A 21,784-nucleotide genomic window follows, 5' to 3' on the forward strand; every position below is an offset into this window, starting at 1 on the left:
AGGCAGGGACCGCGGTGTCCGTGGAAGTGCAGACAGAATGTAGACTGCACAGCTAAAACTGTTCTACGGAAGCAACCACAGAGAATGCCGGTCTAGCTCCTGGCGTCGGAAGAAATGTTAATTTTAGCTTACAGATCACTTTCAAACACAGTGCTGCATTTAGTCCTTAATATATAATTACATAAACTCTGTATGTAAAAAATATGTATCATATACATGTGATATTTAAATTATATAATAATATTATATATATTTAACACACATGCCTGAAAAGTACATAATCTCCAGTTCATGGATTAGAAGGTCAAGGCTCAGAATGTAGAGTAATTTATCTCAGATCATACAGTAAAACAGATGAAGACCAGACTCAAATGCAGACCTTCAGACTCTGGATTCTGGGTTCTTTTTATGAATTTTTCTCCTAGAAGGTGGGGAGGGCCAGGGGTCACCAAGCCAGAAACCGCTGAGGTAGAGCATCAAGAGCAGTAAAGCTCAGAGCTGATAGGAAGCATGGATTACCTTTCAACCTTAGCAGGATGCTGAGGGGAGGGGGGGGGAGGTGAGCAAGGACCCCCTCTTTGCACTTCTGCCAGACCAACTCCTCAGACGTTAAATGTGTACCTGATCTTATTGCCTCAACCAACAAGGTGCAGGAAGAAAAATATTTACATTCATATTTTCTTTTGAATCATCCTTTACCACTTTTATTTTTTGTATTTTTATTATGCAAACGCTAGTTCAGAAACCTACATATTATAATACGTATTACATCTGACATTATCTATTCCTATTCTGTTATCACATTAATGTACATATTATATAATACATATTATATATGTGTGTTGTGTGTTTATTTTTCATGCATAGATTTTATTTAACTGATGGAACGCATGATCAATAAAAAGATTTAAAAGCTTCTTTTCTAAAAAAAAAAACAAAATGCAATTACTTTCTAGACATGTCCACTCACAAATCTCAGTCCTCAGCCAGCCTCAGCCTGCCCTCTGGCCATTCCTTCCTCTCCTCTGGGAATCTCTGCCTTGTGCTTCCCAGGTGCCTGGGGGCATGGCACTCTCCTCCGTCTCCCTCACCCTTGCATGCAGAGGGCACTTGTTGGCTCCTCCCCTTTTGTCTCTCGGGTAGGATTCCTTCACTCTGCCCCCACCTCACCCGCCCTCACCCCCCACCTCTTCAGTTCCTGCACCATAGCTCAGCCCCAGTTCTCCCTCTACAGGTGGGTGTGCTGCTGGGGGCACCTTCTGTGACTGCCCACAGCTCTCAGGCTGGTGAGGGCATGTGGGGGGGGGGGTGCAGCTGCTATACCAAAGCAAGGAACCTCCTTTCTCTTCCTGGTTTGCAAAGACTTTTCATCATGAGTAGGTGTCGAGGTTTTTTTTTCCCCCCCTTTAAATAAACTTTTTAATTTTGGAATAATTTTAGATGTACAGGGAAATTGCAAAGATAGTACAGACAGTTCCCAGCCAGTTTCCCCGATGGTGAACTTCTTACATTACCATCTTATGTATGTCAAAACTAAGAAGTCAACACTGATCCATTACTACTGACTTTGTTCTAGATTTTATTTGCGTACCACCAGTTTGCCCATGAACGTCCTCACGGTATTGGAGGATCTGATCAGGACACAACATTGACTTGAGTCATCACTGTCTCCAAAGTCTCCTTGGCCCTGAGACAGATTTTTAGTCTTTCCTTGTTTTTCATCATCTGAATTGATCAGATATTTGGCAGAATTTCCTCAATTTAGATTTATCCAATGGTTTTCTCATCATGAACGGGTCTATGTTTTTATGGGAAAAACACTACAGAAGTATCGTTCTCAAAACATCATATCAGACATATCAAACAAATATTTTTGCTACATGTTAAAATAATTTATCCTTTTAGTTATTATATTAAGTTGTAGTAATAAATATTCCAATAGTGAACCAGACTTCTGTTCTAAGGATAACCCTATTTTACTGTGGTGCATTATTAATTTTTTGACTTAATGATATGTTATTGAGGATTTTTGCATTTATATTTGTACATAAAGACTGGTCTGCAATTTTCTGTCTTGAACCAACCACTCCAGTCCTTCATCAAGAGTCATTCCATTTTCTTGATTCCATGTTTCTTGATTCTCTGGAATAGTTTGTATGAGAAAAAGGGATAATCTTTGAAAATTTAGAAGAAATTGTACAGTGGGCTGGGTTATGTTTTTACTCTTATGGTGGGGGGTTAGCTTTTGATGACCTTGAGTCTCTTTAATGTCTATTGATTTATTAGGGGTTTCTGATTTTGGTAATTTATGTTTTTCTAATAGATTATCCCAATTACATTTCAAATAATTAGCATAATTTGTTTAGAACATATTTATGACAAAATATCTGTTATACTCCCTTTTTTATTCCCATTATTATTTATTTATACCTTTTTTCCTGTGCCCTCATGCTGAAAATTTGTCTATTTTATTAGCCATTTCAAAGAACTAAGTTTTGGCTTTGCACATCGTCTGTTTCTTTGATATCAACTTCATTAATCTTTGCTATTTTATTTATTTCCTTCTTTCTGTTTTTGTTGGGATTACTCCATTCTTCTTCTGATTCTTAACCTGAAAAGCTTACATTTATTTTCAATCTCTTTAGCTTTAATTTATGAATTCATTTATACCACTATCTTTTTAGTTGTATTATACCTATAAAATTGGCTTAAATAATATAGCTTCTTTAGAATTTGTTGAGATTTTAATATTCTTCATGATCAATGTTGTAGATGTTCTAGGAGTCCTAGAGAAGAATGTATATTTTCTGTCTGTTGGGTGTAGAGATCTGATCAAAACTAACCTTTTAATTTTGATGCTTAGAACAACCTACATAAACCCACAATTACATCATCAATTTACCTTCAAAAAAGGAGGAAAGAATATACAATGGAAAAAGACAGTCTCTTCCAACAAATAGTGTTGGGAAAACTGAACAGCTATATAAAAAACAGTGAAACCAGACATTTTCTTGCACCATTCAGAAAAATAAACTCAAAAGGGATTAAAGACCTAAAAATGAGACCGAAAGCCATAAAAGTCCTAGAAGAGAGCACAGGCAGTAATTTCTCTGACATTGGCCCTAACAACATTTTTAAGATAAGTCTCCTGGAAGCAAGGGAAATAAAATAAACTATTAGGGCTACATAAAAATAAAAAGCTTCTGCACAGCAAAGGAAACAATCAACAAAGCTAAAAGGCAACCTACGGAATGGGAGAAGATATCTGCATATATGATAAAAGGCTAGTATCCAAAATACATAAAGAGCTGATACAACTTGGGGTACCTGGGTGGCTCAGTGGATTAAGCCTCTGTCTTCAGCTCATGTCACGGTCTCAGGGTCCTTGGATCAAGCCCCACATCAGGCTCTCTGCTCAGCAGGGAGCCTCTTCCTCCTCTCTCTGCCTGCCTCTCTGCCTACTTGTGATCTCTGTCTGTCAAATAAATAAATGAATAAAGTCTTTCAAAAAGAAAAAAAAAGAACTGATACAACTCAACACCCAAAAAACAAGTAATTCAACTAAAAAGTGGGCAGAAAACATAAAAATACATTCCCCCGAAAAGACATCCAGATGGTCAACAGGCACATGAAATGATGCTCAACATCACTCATCATCAGGGAAATGCAGATCAAAACTTCAATGAGATATCACCTTATACCTGGTAGAATGGCTAAAATCAAAAACACAAGAAACAAGTGTTGGCAAGGATGTGAAGAAAAAGGAACCCTTTTGCACTGTTGGTATGAATGCAATCTGGTGTAGACACTCTGGAAAACAGTATGGAGGTTCCTCAAAAAGTATAAGATAGAACCACCCTATGATCTAGTAATTGCACTACTGGGTATTAACCTTCCAAGATACAAAAACATTAATTCAAAGGGGTACATGCACCCCTGTGCTTATAGCAGCATTATTTACAATAGCCAATTTATGGAAGCAGCCCAAGTGTCCACTGACAGATGAATTGATAAAGAAGGTGGATGCGGGAATATATATTGGATGGAATGACTCTTGCTACGGACTTTTTGAGGAATCTCCATACTTTATAAAGAAAATGTAGTGTGTGTGTGTGTGTGTGTATGAAATAACTCAAAGAAAGACAAATACCATATGATTTCATTCACGTGTGGAATTTGAGAAACAAAACACATGAGCAAAGAAGAGAGACAGAGAAAGAGAAACAAAGAAACAGACTTAACTATAGAGAACAAACTAATGGTTACCGGAGGGGAGGGTGGTGGAGGAATGGGGGAAATAGATCATGGGGATTAAAAGGCACCTATTCTGATGAGCCCTGACTAATGTACAGAATTGTCTAGTCACTATATTGTACACGTGAAAGTAATACAATACTACTAATTATACTGGAATGAAGACAAAAAACTTAATAATAAAAAATTTAAAAACCCCTGTGTCTTCAATATTATTATTATTATTATTATTTTGTCTATTTAAACTATTCTTAGTTTGTTAGGAGTATGACCTCCTACTTAATGAATTTGTCAAGTTTTCTTGTAATTCTGTTAACTTTCACTCCTTACAGTTCAGATTATGTTGTGAGGTCAATATGAGATCTTAATTTTTATGTCACTTTGGTAGCTTCTGCTTATTACTATCATATGTCTCTCCTTTCTCTACTCATGTTATCTTTGGTCTGATAGTCTATTGCCACATAAGTTTTCTTTGGCTTAATATTTGCCTGGGACACATATTTTCTATCTCCATCTTTTTTGCAAATCTTTCAGCATGGTTTGATGTATGAAAAATCCAGATTCAGTATTTTTATCCTTCTCCCAAATAAAACAAAGCTTTAGTTGAGCATCGAAAACTCTAGTATCCTGCCATTGTTGACTAGAATTTTAGTCTAGGTTTTTTTTTTTTTTTTTTTTTTAACATTTTCTTAAAGCAGTCACCAGTTACTGAATTTTACTAGCATTTTGTCAGTTTGAGGACTTGCCATTAGATCTGGTCTCCCAGTCTCAGCTTTGGGTTTATTGTTGCTGATGTACTTACTTAAACAGCACTTTACCTAGAGTTGAGTAGAGTTGGAAACTCTTTGAGTCTTTGTATATCTTTATTTCCCCCTCACTCTTGAATGATATTTCAGTTGTGTATAAAATTTTAGGTGGTCACATTTATTTTTTCTTGGCAAGTTTGAGACACTGACTCATTGTCATGCATCTTGTACAGCTGGTATTCCACTGTCAACCCAACTGTTACTCTGCAGCGATCCAGCCTTTCTCTCTGTTTGCCCTACATATTTTCTGGTTTTCTGTGAAGTTGCCCGGTTTTTATGCATGATGTGCCTAGGTGGAAGTTATGTATTTAGTCTCTCCTATTTGGGGTCCATTTCCTAATCGAGTAATAGATCTCAATTTGCTAATCTCTCCTTCAATGTTCTGGTTTAAAGTTCATCAATGCTCTGAGGTTTTGCATTTTAATTAGCCAAAGTTGATAATTTGTGCTTCTTTATATCTCACTGTTCTTGTTTCAGCTTTTCTATTCTTTTTAAAAATAGCTTCTTCCTATTTTTTTGTCTGATTGTCTTATTTCTTCATTCATCCAGAACATATTCTAGTTCCTCTTTACTATTATATAAATTTAGTATAGTCTGGAATGGTACATGTTTTAGTTGTTTGTTTTGTTGGCTATTTTTCTTAGCATTTGATGTCTTCATGTGTTAATGAATTTTTATCTTTTGGCTTATTTTTTTCTTAAAGATTTTATTTACTTATTTGTCAGAGAGAGAGAGAGAGCACAAGCAGGCAGAGGCAGAGAGAGAAGCAGGCTCCATGCTGAGCAAGGAGCCCGATGTGGGACTTGATCCCAGGACCCTGATCTTAACCAACTAAGCCACCCAGGCATCCCTCTGCTGACTTATTTTAAGTGGAAAGTTTTTTTTCCCCCATTTATCTCATTCTTTCTCAGTCTGTAATCCACTTCTGTCTACAAGTTTTCTTTACCCAATGCCTTGGGTCCCAACCATTCCAGACAGCGGTTGGCAGCAGATTTTAGTAGCAAAATCTTCCAGTCCAGCCTCTGAACATTGAGCCTCATCCTGATCTCCATCCTACAGGGAGACTGTTATTATTACTTAGGATCCCGCAGAAGCCAGGCTCTCAGCCACCACTGTGTGCTCTGGAGTGGAGTCTCAGGAGGCCTGCAGCTTTAGGCCCATTCACTGCCAGAGTATTTCTACTCTGTTTCTGGTCTAAGGAGATAAGATGTGAATCTAGTCTTCGAGCCCAGATATGACTTCCTTCAATTCTCTCCCTTTCTGTTTTCTCCATCGTTATGGTGCACTTGGCACCTAGCATGCGTTTGTATGCAGCAAGGTGTAAGTGTCCAGCCGTCATAGTAGGAGTTGATAAAGCCTTCTGAGAGTAGCACTGGCAGTCCCCAAAGGGAGTGACTACCCTGGATTAGTTTGGCTGGGGAAGCTTCCAAGAAGCCAATGTAACTGATCCGGTCCTCGCAGGACAGACAGTATCTTGGACAAGACAAGAGAAAAGGATAAAGTCTCAGAGAGAGGAGAAGAAGAGAACAGCGGCACAGAGAAGAGGAGCAGGGAAACTAGGCAGAGGAGCTAGTTAGAATCAAATCTCACTAGAACAGAAGCTCTACAAAGAAATCCGTAAAAGGCAAGGTCGGAAAAATTGTTGGGGCCAGATAATGGACATACCGTATTTCAAGACTAAGAGATTTAGACAAAAAGTGATGGAAAGATACTGACATCTTTGCATAGAAAAACACAAGAGCTACTGTTGATTTGAAATTTATTTTTTCTGCCAAGCACGATGCTAATTGCTTTATGTAAATTATGTCATGTGAGCCTCAAGCAACCCTATGAAATAGATACTTTCAATGCACACATTTAATTGATAAGAAAATTGAATTTAGAGAGACTAAGTGATTTGCTTGAAATCATATAGACGGTACAGCAGACTGAATCACGGTCTGAAGAAGTCCTAATTCCTGGAAGCTGAGAATGTTACTTTGTAAAGAAAAAGAGTCTTTGCAAATATGATTAAGGATCCTGACAAAGGGAGATAAGCCTGGATTATTCAGGAGGCCCTACTTCCAATCACAAGTGTCCTCATAAGACGGAAGCAGAGACGAAACGTGACACACACCGAAGAGGAAGAGGCAGCGTGAAGACGGAGGCAGAGATCGGACTGACGCAGCCGCAGGACGACGTGTGAGCGGAACAAGGAGACTCAGCATGTGACCAGTCACTGTGACTCTGTGCTCACCTGTTCACCATACTCAAGGGAAAAAATCCACTGACTTAGGATTATTCTAGAAGCGAGGCAGTGAACCGAACAAAGCAAGACTTAGCTGGACCTGGGGGATCCTCCAGGAGCTTCAACTGTCACCCGGACAACCAGGTTCTTGACTTATAACAAGCGTGTCAGCTAAATGCTTATGCACTGGTACCATTAAGAGGTGGGAATAAAGAAGAAATGCTCTCGTGTTAATTACTTTCCCAGGAGATGGTTTATCACACTGATAACTTGCTTCATTTCTGGGTAGAGCTGTCGAATATTCCTCCATGGCTGTAAACAGGCATTTTTCATTTACTCTTCAGGAGCCCATGCATGACCCATGTTCTGATTCTCAACTTGGAAAAACTTTGAAATCCAAACTAAGGTGTTTAACAAGATAATATTTAAACTGCTTTATAATTCAGGTAAGTACCAAGCATAGTTTGTAATGTGTGATTATAAAAACATTACTGTCAGGTTGATGGCAGGCATGGAGTTCATGTCACGTATGCAGTTATTTGGCACTTGGTTATGCTAATTCCTGTGCTTCCCTGACAAGCTCTAAAACCCTTCTTTGTTTCAGTCATTCTGGGCACATGGCTTCTGCGGCAGGCCTGGAGGCAAGATCTGGGTCCGCAGGTGGGAGAAGTCCTTGAAACCTAGCCACGGGTCCCTCACCTTTCAGGGTCCTGGTGAGAAGTCCACGTGAGATCATGTGCAAAGAACCTGCCCAGGGCCTGGTGCTGAGAACAGCGGTCATTGGGCCAAGAAGCCAGGCGACTCTGATTTACCAACAACATGACCCCAGCCGTTTCTCCATCTGCAAAATTTGTTCCTACCTCTTAGTTTTCTTGGGAGGATTAAATGAGTCTACTCATATGAAGCAACTGGAACTTTCTAAGCAGTTTATATACGTTATTTATTTATAGCATAGGTTGAGACCAACCCCCGACTTAGCACAATCTTAGATCCCATCTCTACAGGAGGCCTGATGGCTTTCCTGGGAGTCCAGGGGGTGAGGACGTTGGGTGATGGGAGCCCAGAGCTCTTGGACTGCCCTTTGAATTGAGGGGATTCTTCTGAGGCCCTTGATGAGTTAATTCCACACTGCCTTGGAGTAAGGCTGAGTCTCTGTTGTATTTAGAATGCGAGAGGAATAAAATAACACTGAGCATGGGTGAACAAACAATAAAGCAGAACAGGGAGGTTTGGGAATATGTTCATAAAGGGGAGATACATTATGGTTCCTGCACATACTGTAGGTCATAGATAGTGATGAAATTAAAATTCATCTCCAAAGTCGGCATGGCATTGCAAAGAATGGGGAGATTCACGAATAAGGCATAAGTTGATACCATAAAAAGGAGCTCGTTAAACAACTGTGATTTCAGCGAGGATGACAGACAACCGCCTTATTTCGCATTTCAGAACTATTACTGGTTTCAAAGCTATCACGAAATCTCTTTGCTTACTTTTTTCATCTCAAAATAGTTCAAGAAAAAATGCCCTCCTTTTGCATTTGGAAACATGGCTGTAAACAGTACTATTTCTACTATTCATCTTTTGAAATAGGGATGCATCCAAAGTTTTTATATTTGGGGAATTTAATAGGTATAATCCAGTATCCTCCTTCGTTGTTAGCACATTTAGAATGCATGTTAAGTGAAAACTAAACAGAAACATTTGCAGTCTATTCAAGATATTTTAACTCATCACATATGATTCTCCACAAAAAATCTTTCACTGAATAAATTATTCAAAACCAAGAGTATAGATTGGCATAAAGTGGATTTTGTATTAGTTCATCTGGCAAAAATTCAAAGTGTAATACAACAGTTTCACCTATAACTATGTAAATGTAAGATATTATGTTATAAAAGAAATGTAAGGATTGTAGTAAACAGCCAAGTAATTTTAAAAAATGATTCCTAAACTAGCCAACACGGTCCAAAATTATTATGGAAAAAGATTTTAAAACATAAATAAAGTACAAAAAGAGCTAAATTAATAGACATAGGTCATTTGTTCGTGAATGGGAAAATTCAGTCTCTTAAACATGTTTATTTTCTACAAATTATTCTATGCCACATTCAAAGTAATTCTAACAAATAATCCCAGCAGAGTTTTTCAATGGATCTTGACAAGCTGATCTTCAAATTCAAATAGAAGCACAAAGAGTCAAGAATATGTCAGATAATTTTGAAGAAGTCTGTTATCAACCTCTGGCAGTTAAAAGTAAGAGAGGAGGAAACATGCATATGCAAAGTGAAATGTCATAAATGCTTGAGGCCGTAGAGCGAATCAATGGCAGAGGGATGGAGAACTCAGATGATACTGGAACAATCACATCCCTACGTTACACCATTCAAAAACAATTTGAAATGGATCAAAGATAAAAATCTCTATTTTATTTATTTATTTATTTAAAGATTTTATTTGTCAGAGAGTGTGTGAGAGAGCACGAGCAGGGGGAGTGGCAGGCAGAGGGAGAAGCAGACTCCCTGCTCAGCATGGAGCCCAATGCGGGCACTCGTTCCTAGGACCCTGAGATCATGACCGGAGCTCACAGCAGACACTTAACTGACTGAGCCACCCATGCATCCCGAGATCAAAATCTTCAATGCAAGAAATGAAACACTGAATCTTTAGAATAAAAATTAGACAAGAATATATCTGTGGGGTCAGGGAAGGGAGTTATATTAATCAAGGTCAAAAGTCTGAAACCACAATGAAACTGCTTACATTAAAATTATAATCTATAAGTGAGTGTGAAAATTAAGCTGAAGTTTGGATATACATATAATCAAGGAATAGTAGCCATAAACAAATAAATACAACAAACTGATAAGAAATAAACCACCCAAGAAAAAAAATGAGGAAAGCATTAATTAGGCAATTTGTAGAAGAGAAACTTGGTTAGCTAATATAAGAAAAGATGCTCAGCCTCACCAGTCATTACGGAAATGCAAACTGAAAGATACCTCTTACATCCATTTGTTTAGCAAAAATGAAAGTGTTTGACATTTCCAAGTCTCAGCCACCATGTGAAGGGACACAATGCTAATATTTTACCCCTGAACATGTAAACTGGAGAGTCCTTTGGTAGCATGCAGAAGAATTAAAGATGTAATGCTCACAACTTTTCTTTCTTTTTTTCTTTCTTTCTTTCTTTCTTTCTTTCTTTCTTTTTTTTTTTTTTTAAAGATTCCATCTATTTATTTGTCAGAGAGAGAGAGAGAAAGAGAGAGCACACAAACAGAAGGAACAGCAGACAGAGGGAAAAGCAGGCCCACCAGTGAGCAAGGAGCCCAATGCAGACCCAATCCCAGGACCCTGGGATCATGACCTGAGCTGAAGGCAACGCTTAACCAACTGAGACACCCAGGTGCCCCAAGAAAGGTTAGAAACATTTTAAATGACAACCCATAAGATGGATAAATTGGGGTATATTTATGCACTGTACACTCTTCAGTAATTAAAATAGATTAACCAGAACCACGCATAGCAATACAGATCTCAGAATAAACATGATGCATGAGAAAGCATGTTGTTAAATGGTATGTATGCTACTATACTGTCTATATAAAATATGGGAAAAAACCAGGAAAAATGTATTGTTTGTGGTATGGATATATGTACTGGAGTATAAAAGCATGCATATCAATGATACATAGTGATTTCAGAAAACGTCTGAGGAGAGGGGAAGAGGAATGGACTTAGAGGTAGGATGCCCAGCAGTATCAATGTCATCTGAAATGTTTCCCCCTTTTTCCCCTTAAAAGTCTTGTGAAGCAAATATGGAAAACCGTAAGTATCTGATAAAACGGACTGGGGGCTCCACAGGTATTTATGTGCCAGCCTCTGTGTTTTTCTGGATGTTTGAAATATTTAAAATTAAATATTAATTTATGATTGTTAGCCACATAACAAGAACGAGCATGCTATAGTACAAGTCCAGGAATTGAAGTCTTCCCCCCTATTTTACAATATCTGACATTAAGATGCACTTTACAGTCAGGATATATGTTCAGAGAGTGTTTCTTCTCCCCCTCTTCAAGCCAGTCCAAATTGATGGCATGTCCTACGGTCCTTAGTGCTTTAGATCTTCATGTTGGTCTATGTTATCATGATCTCAACCTTTACGTTCTGTAGTATAGAGATGGATTTGTGAGTCAGGTAATTTGACTGTTCTAAGCTCTCAGTTCCTCTTTCCCAAAGCACTGGAGGAGAGTTTCTCTGTGGCTAGTTTCATAACTATACAACCTACTCTGTTGCATGGTAGGTTGTATAGTTACATACAACTATGTATGCCAGAAGGATTGTGTGTTTGATTTAATGCTCTGCTGTTGTCATCTTGAACCTCTTAGTAATGTTATCTTTGAATCTGTGTTCTGCGAATGAGGAGGGGACACAGTGGAGCACACTCGTGTGAGAAGGAGACAAGAGGAACATGAGTCCTCCTATCCTTCCGGCTGCCCATTCTCAGGCAGCCTGTGTGGGGTCCCTTGAAAGCGGGATTCTGGGGGACCCATGAGGTATTCGGGTCAAGGTAAGCATGTGACATCCATGACTGAGTAAGCACTTATAGCCCTGAGAGGCCAGGCTTTGTGGTTTGAACCAGAACTTACTCTGAATGCAGAGAGGAGGTGGTGACATTCCGAGAAACCTGAGTGACCAAACAGCCCTGTTGTCACACCCCTTCCTACTCCCATGAGTTCCGTGTGTTAGCCAGTGACCATTAGCTGAAGCTTATGACGCAGAACAGCAGGGAAAGGCTTGAAAGTCCTTCCTTATGCATTAGAGAACTGAGGACAGACTGTTGGAAGAGTATATTAGGGGGTGAAATAAAAATAGTTGAATTAGTTTTGGACAACATTTCCACTTTGTTTGCAAGAACAAAATACATATGCATATATCAGACACAGAATACAAACTGTATGGTATCAGTGATTTCACACAGAGATTAGATGCTCTTATGTTTGCAATGAAAATTGGAATTGGACAATATAAGGATGAGTGGTCAAATTCATGCTAATAATTAAACATTTTAATTTGTCTTTAATTAGAGTGGCATAGAGGGGCAAAAAACAAAAACAAACAAACAAAAAAACCCCACGATGGCAAACTGAGACCTAGACAGAGGGAGAGGTGTACAGAGGAGAGAAACACCATGGAAAAAAGAAAATAGCATTAAATAGCATTACATTTTTTGTTAGCTGTATTTTTCTGCCATTGAGACAAGGGGTTCCACAAGTTCATTTTCACTGGACCCCGCAAGTTATGTAGCCTGCCCGACTCGATGACAAAATACCCAGCCTCCCCCCACCAGTGGCGTAGACTTCGTGGGTAGGAGGAGGAGGAACTGTCTCTTAAAGCAAAAGGAAACTGGGAAACAAAGAAGGACAACAGGCTCCTCCCCAGGGCAGTTCTGATTACATATCCCCCTTCCTGCTGTTTGTGAGCGCGTGGTGGACTCCATTTCCCAGGTGCCTGTGCAGTGAGGTATGGTCAGGAGACTAGTTCTATCCAGTGAAAATGAGTGTGATGTGCACAGCATCTGGATCTGGTCTATTAAACCCTCTGGTGTATCCTGCTCAGTGCCTTTGCCTCCTCGTGACTAGGCTCATGAGGCCTCAAGTTAACTATGACAAAGCCACTCTCAGCCATTATCAGCGGCATGGACCAGAGTCCCTCTCTTCCCCCATTTCATCTGGACCCGACCAACACTGTCCTGCTAACCTGAAAAATTAATAACCATGCTGTTGCTGTAGTCCCTGAATTTGGGGGTATATTCTGTGACTCACCCTAGCTTACCCTAACTAACACACTCACCAGAAATGCATGGACAGGAGCAGCTAAGGAAAATTACCCAGAAATTACTTCTCTTAATTCTCATCTCCTTTCTTCTTCACTAATCCTAGGGAATATCTTTTAAAGTTATATTTTCCTAGTGCACGTCTAATGGATATTATTTGAAGTCCACTTGGAAGTAGGAAGCTTTTGTCCTCACTCCCAAGGATCCAAATTGATATTTAACATTATAGAGAACTATTTAGGTGTTTTTCTTTTAGACCTAATAAATGACATAAAGAGCCCAGAAATAATTTATCAGTTAAGTAAACTCCTGCCAAGGAGATATTGGAGTTGGGGGCAGGGGGTGATAGAAATCTCCCGGTCTCTTCCTGGCTCTGGTGATCACTTGCTTAAAACTTTCAGTGTCTACTTTCTGCCTCTAAGGGGCACTGCCATCAGCTTCGCTGGATTACTGTAATACTGGTAACCACAAGGCACGCACTAACTGCTTAAAGAGTCTTAGAGGAAAAGTAACATAGCAAGAATAACATTCTAGTTGTTTTACTTTAAATAGAAGTTGGGTGTCCAAGGGAAATCTGTTTTCATTCACTTTATAAATAATGATTCCCAGTATCCAGATTCTTTTTCTCCTTGCAGAAAGGAAGAGATCATTTTATTGGGCGAAGACTAGAAGATCTGTTCTGTTGTTGGAGTAGGAAATTGATTAAATTTATTGATGAGCACTTTCAAAGGAATGCTATTAAAATAGCCATTTTTAATAAAATATACTCAGCATTCTGGTAAGTAGCGTAAGTAAAATCAGCCATACTTGTGAAAACAAATTAAACATTTTTCATCTTAAATAGATCTTACTTTCAAATTCATAGATTTAACTTCATTAGTATATTAAAAATTAATATACAGTATAATAATATTATATGTATTACTTATATTTAACTAGACAAACCAAATCATGTCTTTCTGAAGTAACACTACTTGCAGTAAAAGCTGCACGTAAATGACTAGATAGTAATCTGAATATGCATCTTGTTCTATGTATTTATGTTTGGGTCTTTTACAATAAAATCGACACAATGCATTAAAATAATAAATTAGGGGTGCTTGGGTGGCTCAGTAGGTTAACCCTCATGATCTCAGGGTCCTGGGATTGAGCCCCGCATTGGGCTCTATGCTCGGTGGGGAGCCTGCTCCCCCCCCCCCCCAATGCCTGCCTCTCTGCCTACTTGTGATCTCTCTCTTTGTCAAATAAATAAATAAATATTTTAAAAAATAAAATAATAAATTAAAATATTCAACAAGCTTATTGGGCATACACCATAGGCAAAGTATTGTGGTAGGGATTATGTAAGTAAATGAAAAAGATTTTCAAAATATAAGTAAAACTTTACATTATCCTTGTATAGAATTTTATACATCTAATAACACACTCACCTTACTTATCTCATTTGATCCCCACAATACTTTTGCGAGCTAAGAAGGTGGGATAGTTCCATTTCATACCCGAGGACACTCAACCTTCAATACACAAGTCTTTTAGTTTCCTACAGCTGCCCTAAAAAAGTACTGCAAACTTGGTGGCTTAAAACAATCTGTCATCTCACAGTCCAAAATCAAGGTGTCAGTGGCGCCGTGCTCTCTCTGAAGACCTAAGAGAAGAATCTATTTCTCCCTTCTCTCCAAATTCTGGCATTGTCAGCAAACCTTGGCCTTTCCTGGTTCGTAGGAGTATCACTCCAGTCTCTGCCTCCCTCTTCACATGCTGTTCTTCCCTCTGGGTGTGACTTTCTGGGCTTCTACTCCTTCTTCTAAGATACTAGCCGTACTGGATGAAGGGCCCATTCTACTCAGCATCTTAACGAATTAGATCTGTACAGCCCTATTTCCAAATCAGGTCACATTTTGTGGCTCTGGGAAGAATATGAGTTTTAGGGGACACTATTCAACCCAGCACAGTGGGTTGTACAATGTCTCTGGCTGAATGAAGCTTTCCTTACTGTGCCCCATGAGGTCAGAGCAGAATTCCAGGCACAGGACCCACTGCACAAAGGCATGGCAAGGCATGGAGCGCTTGTTGAGTCATGCCGAGACCCGGCTTGTTGGGGGGCGGGGAGAGTGAAAACACGAGTGTGAGGGAAGGCATCGGTGGTGGGAGATGATGCTAGAAAGGGAAATGAGCCCAAGTGGGAAAATCTTTAAAAAACACCTGAAAATTTTTTCTCAAATTTGGGTGCATGCAAAAATCACTTGCAGAATTGGTTAAAGTCCACATTCCACACCCCTGCTCACCTCTCCCCCCAGATTCTCATTCAAGGAATGGCTGGAGCCTAGGAAACTCCCAATTTAAACAAGCACAGGGATTCTAATACAGTTCATCCACGAACACACTTTTAAGAAACACCCATATAGCCCAAGCTACCTGAGTCTGTGGATGTTAGGTGGCTTTCCTCAATATTTTGAATTTTTTAAGAATATTTGGAATTCTCTCATATTTTCTACTAAAATAGAGATATCTATTAAATGGAATTTTAAAAAAAGATTTTACTTATTTGAAAGAGAGAGTGAGCAAGAAGGAGAGAATGAGATTGAGAGAGCATGAGCAGAGGGACAGGCGGAGGGACATGCAGACTCCCCGCTCAGCAGGGAGCCCAGTGGGGAACTGATAGATCTGGGACCCTGGGATCATGACCTGAGCCAAAGGCAGATGCTTAACTGCCTAAGCCACCCAGGCGCCCCTATCATTGGGGTTTTTAAGCTATAAACTCTTTAAAACACAGTTAAAGAGTTATTACTTCCAGAAACCTGGTGATTTGGATAAAAAATAGTTTTCCATGAGGTTAATGTATCCAAAATCTGTATCAAGCCGGACAAGTTTCCAAGAGCTATCAACTTTGGGAAGCTGTCCCATGCAGAACACGCACACAGTTTTGGCTAACTGCCAGTCTGAGCCCTTGCCCCTGAATGTTCTAAAGGTATGTATCACGCGAATCTTCTGCAACTCATGTACACAGTCCGCCGGGGTTTAAAGCCTCAGAGCCGGAGTGTCCCTGAGCTAACCCCTTTATGTTCCATTTCAGCAGGAAATTAAGTTATATAACTTGCCTGCTTATTGCTCAATTTTTAAAGAAGCTCAGTCCATGCACAAGAGAAATGACAAGGGCATCCTAAGTTCCTTTTCTCCACGATGGACATCTGTAACAGAGCCCACCAGTTTCCATCAGAATTCCAGGTCTTAAAGAGCCAGACCACAGCGGCTGTTCTAGTTGGAGGCATTTATGCTTCTCTTCCTAGTACACTTAGTGCCTTTAAGTAATCAAGTTTTCTCTTGTTTGGCTACTCCTGACTAGAAGTAAACTACAATTTCTTAAGAAGATGCTTAAACTCATTCTCCATTTACAACGGAGGACCATTTCTCGGCCCTGCTTTTTGTTCCAAAGAAAGCCTAGATTAATATTCTGGGAATCAAACTTTCACTCAAATTCTTCAATTTCATCCAGTTTTAAGTGGCTTTTCTGAGGATATAGAAGCATCTTCTTCAGAAAATCTCCCCATTTTGGTATTTTAAAATACAAAATACTTTAAATTCCAAAGCCTTTGAAATTATTAATTTCAAAGCTCTTTGAAATATAACAAATCACAATCGAGGGACAAAGGAATATTTAAAAACACACAGTACATTTTCTAAGCATCATGTTTAAATAGGTTATATTAAGCAAGAGAGACATATCGAAATACATACATCCAGTGAAACAAAAGACATAATACTCAAAGATGATCTCATAATTTAAAAACAATCAGGGGGCTTCAGTCAGTCAGGCTTAGTGATTCACTTGAAATACAGGTAGGCTTTGTAGTGAGCACGAGGTGTTCAAGTGATAGGACATAATCCAAATGACCGCACCGTTTTGGTAAATCTCTGTAAGCTCCAAAGATAGTAACTTCTTCCTCTGTACACGACAAAGAGTGCCTAACTTTTCTGGGTATGGTTGAACTAGTTAAAGGTCATGGCTGATCTAATTCCATAGCCCCCCCGGGTGGGGGGCCTAAAAAAAGAGAAAATCCACCCAGATGAGGAAATAGAGCTGTGAAGTCATCTGGAGATTCTTATGCTACAACAGCGAACATTTTCGAGGACCCGCTATACGCTGGGATGTGCGGTCAAGGAAACAGACCTGTCCCTTCTTCATGGGGCTCCACATCCCAAGAGAATGAGGCCACAAGCAGGGTTGTCTCCTGGAAATACGGACTGACAAAAATGTCAACAGAAGCAAAGGTTATTTTCTGCAAGTGGCACAGAAAATTCCAAGCTCTAGTCGGTGGAGGCAACCTGTCCTTTAAGTTTCATAATTTGACAAAGTATCATAATGGAAAAACATACCTGTATCTTTTTGTTTTTCCTCACCATAGCACATACCTTATAAACATACCTGTCTTTCTTTCTGGACCTCCTAGGAAAAAGGGGCCAGTCAGAGATTTGGGAGAATCCTTGCTTTTGCTAAATTTCACTTACTCTGTTGGTCTTAATTTTCTTCTTCTAATTAAAAAAAAAAAAAAAAATAAGAGGAAGGCACCATTTTGATTTGAATTTGCAAATTCCTCAGCAACACACTCATGTAGTGCCCGCTGCCCGCTAAGTTTCTGGGACTTAGAGACGAGGGGGTGGGGATGGGGCGGGCACTTGCCCTGCGAGTCTGTGAGCAGCTGCAGCAGACCCAGACCGTCCCCTGTCTAGTGGCCATGCCTGGCCCGCCGCTCAGGGCTGAGAAAAAGGGTAAGCAGCGTGACTGCCGCAGGAGTTGGTGACTTGCCGCCGGCCTCATTCTCTCCTCATTTCTGCTCTGGCCTATGCCATTATGCTTTGATAGTTATCCTGGGTTTTAATTTTAACAAAATCTAAATATATTCACTCATAATAGGAATGGTTTATATGAAGTTGTTTTATTTTCACCTCTGCTGTGCCCTTTGAGATTCCTTTGCCACCATTTTATAAGCTATATTTTAATTTAATTGAGTGTGTGTAGAGGAAAGGTGAACTCTGAAAAACTGGTGTCAGAAAGACCGGGAGAATTATTGGAACCTGTCTAAACTGCATTTGCTCTGTTCCCTTTGTAAATGCCCTCATAAATACTAAAGACAATCTTGGGTTCAGTGCTTTGTAAAAATAAAATGTCACAGAAATTAGTTCTGTAAACTGAACAGAAGTGGAAGGAGTCATCTAGAGGAATTAACAGTATTCAGCAGAGATGTAGCGGTTCGGGGGCCCTCTCTCAAGGTCAGCCATTCCAGAAAAAAGGTGGAAAGCTCAGTCTAGGGTTGGTGAGACGACTTGAGTAAAATTGCTGCCCATCGTATTTTGGCATCTCTGAATGAAAGCATCACTTGGCATATTTTGATGGAAATCTGTTTACTCTCCAGAAACCCTGATTCTGCCGGCTCATGCCATCCTGCTCCTACTGCTCCTACTAGAAAACACGTAAACGTTTCTGTGTGTTTACACACATACACTCATGTCTGCTGCCAGACAGAAAGACTCACACTTTCACGTTGTTCGTCCTATGTATTTGCGCGCATGTCTTATCTTAAAATACACAGTGCCCTTTTTCCCAAGGTAGAATATATTTCTCATTTTTAAAAAGATTTTATTTACTTATTTAGTCAGAGATAGAGAGAGCACACAAGCAGGCAAAGTGGCAGGCAGAGGCAGAAAGAGAGGCAGGCTCCCTGCTGAGCAAGGAGCCCGATGCGGGGCTCGATCCCAGGACCTGGGATCATGACCTGAGTCAAAGGCAATGGCTTAACCAACTGAGCCACCCAGGCGCCCCTGTATTTCTCATTTTATAAAACACTGCACAGGCTTCTGTCTAGTGATGGACACTTAGACTCATCCCAGATCTTTGCTATGTCAGTGACATCTGTGTGGTGGTTTCTGTAGGATAGCTTTCTAGAAGTCAGGTTTAGCGGTTGAATGGAATGTTCACTTAGATGAACGGAAAGTGTTAAACTATCTTTCAAAACATGGGGCCTGGGGCACCTGGGTGGCTCAGTGGGTTAAGCCTCTGCCTTCGGCTCAGGTCATGATCCCAGGGTCCTGGGATCGAGCCCCACATCGGGCTCTCTGCGCTGCAGGGAGCCTGCTTCCTCCTCTCTCTCTGCCTGCCTCTCTGCCTACTTGTGATCTCTGTCAGATAAATAAAGAAAAAATCTTAAAAAAAAAAAAATGGGGCCTACTTGCCTTTTCATTAACTGTACAAGAATGTCTAAGAATTTCATAAAAACTAGGGATTATATCCCACTGTGGTTTTAATTTGTTTATTATCAATGGAGATGATATTTTCTTCTTTTTGACTATGCTTCTTCTCTGACTTGTTTCTTTCTATTGCACTGCTTGTCTTTTTCTACTCTCTATTTAGGAGATTTTTTTTTTTTTTTTTAATTTTTTTTTTTTTAATTTTTTTTTTTTTTAATTTTTTATTTTTTATAAACATATATTTTTTATATACATATATTTTTATTCCCAGGTCTGTGAATCACCAGGTTTACACACTTCACAGCACTCACCAAATCACATACCCTCCCCAATGTCCATAATCCCACCCCCTTCTCCCCAACCCCCTCCCCCCAGCAACCCTCAGTTTGTTTTGTGAGATTAAGAGTCACTTATGGTTTGTCTCCCTCCCAATCCCATCTTGTTTCATTTATTCTTCTACCCACTTAAGCCTCCATGTTGCATCACCACTTCCTCATATCAGGGAGATCATATGATAGTTGTCTTTCTCTGCTTGACTTATTTCGCTAAGCATGATACGCTCTAGTTCCATCCATGTTGTTGCAAATGGCAAGATTTCATTTCTTTTAATGGCTGCATAGTATTCCATTGTGTATATATACCACATCTTCTTGATCCATTCATCTGTTGATGGACATCTAGGTTCTTTCCATAGTTTGGCTATTGTGGATATTGCTGCTATAAACATTCGGGTGCATGTGTCCCTTTGGATCACTACATTTGTATCTTTAGGGTAAATACCCAATAGTGCAATTGCTGGGTCATAGGGCAGTTCTATTTTCAACATTTTGAGGAACCTCCATGCTGTTTTCCAGAGTGGCTGCACCAGCTTGCATTCCCACCAACAGTGTAGGAGGGTTCCCCTTTCTCCGCATCCTCGCCAGCATCTGTCATTTCCTGACTTGTTGATTTTAGCCATTCTGACTGGTGTGAGGTGATATCTCATTGTGGTTTTGATTTGTATTTCCCTGATGCCGAGTGATATGGAGCACTTTTTCATGTGTCTGTTGGCCATCTGGATGTCTTCTTTGCAGAAATGTCTGTTCATGTCTTCTGCCCATTTCTTGATTGGATTAATTGTTCTTTGGGTGTTGAGTTTGCTAAGTTCTTTATAGATTCTGGACACTAGTCCTTTATCTGATATGTCGTTTGCAAATATCTTCTCCCATTCTGTCAGTTGTCTTTTGATTTTGTTAACTGTTTCCTTTGCTGTGCAAAAGCTTTTGATCTTGATGAAATCCCAGTAGTTCATTTTTTCCCTTGCTTCCCTTGCCTTTTGCGTTGTTCCTAGGAAGATGTTGCTGCGGCAGAGGTCGAAGAGGTTGCTGCCCGTGTTCTCCTCAAGGATTTTGATGGATTCCTTTCGTACATTGAGGTCCTTCATCCATTTTGAGTCTATTTTTGTGTGTGGTGTAAGGAAATGGTCCAATTTCATTTTTCTGCATGTGGCTGTCCAATTTTCCCAGCACCATTTATTGAAAAGGCTGTCTTTTTTCCATTGGACATTCTTTCCTGCTTTGTCGAAGATTAGTTGACCATAGATTTGAGGGTCTATTTCTGGGCTCTCTATTCTGTTCCATTGATCTATGTGTCTGTTTTTGTGCCAGTACCATGCTGTCTTGATGATGACAGCTTTGTAATAGAGCTTGAAGTCCGGAATTGTGATGCCACCAACGTTGGCTTTCTTTTTCAATATCCCTTTGGCTATTCGAGGTCTTTTCTGGTTCCATATAAATTTTAGAATTATTTGTTCCATTTCTTTGAAAAAGATGGATGGTACTTTGATAGGAATTGCATTAAATGTGTAGATTGCTTTAGGTAGCATAGACATTTTCACAATATTTATTCTTCCAATCCAGGAGCATGGCACATTTTTCCATTTCTTTGTGTCTTCCTCAATTTCTTTCATGAGTACTTTATAGTTTTCTGAGTATAGATTCTGTGTCTCTTTGGTTAGGTTTATTCCTAGGTATCTTATGGTTTTGGATGCAATTGTAAATGGGATTGACTCCTTAATATCTCTTTCTTCTGTCTTGCTGTTGGTGTAGAGAAATGCAACTGATTTCTGTGCATTGATTTTATATCCTGACACTTTACTGAATTCCTGTATAAGTTCTAGCAGTTTTGGAGTGGAGTCTTTTGGGTTTTCCACATATAGTATCATATCATCTGCGAAGAGTGATAATTTGACTTCTTCTTTGCCGATTTGGATGCCTTTAATTTCCTTTTGTTGTCTGATTGCTGAGGCTAGGACCTCTAGTACGATGTTGAATAGCAGTGGTGATAATGGACATCCCTGCCGTGTTCCTGACCTTAGCGGAAAAGCTTTCAGTTTTTCTCCATTGAGAATGATATTTGCGGTGGGTTTTTCATAGATGG

General features: G+C 39.6%; 1 protein-coding gene across 3 annotated transcripts in view; it reads right to left on the bottom strand.

Moving 5' to 3' along the window:
• The window catches only part of PACRG (parkin coregulated), a 504,089-nt gene that overhangs the window by 149,452 nt on the left and 332,853 nt on the right, over positions 1-21,784 (bottom strand). The gene's annotated exons all lie outside the window — the stretch shown is intronic.

This window comes from Mustela lutreola, chromosome 6, assembly GCF_030435805.1.
Source record: "Mustela lutreola isolate mMusLut2 chromosome 6, mMusLut2.pri, whole genome shotgun sequence".
In the NCBI taxonomy this organism is placed as follows: Eukaryota; Metazoa; Chordata; class Mammalia; order Carnivora; family Mustelidae; genus Mustela; species Mustela lutreola.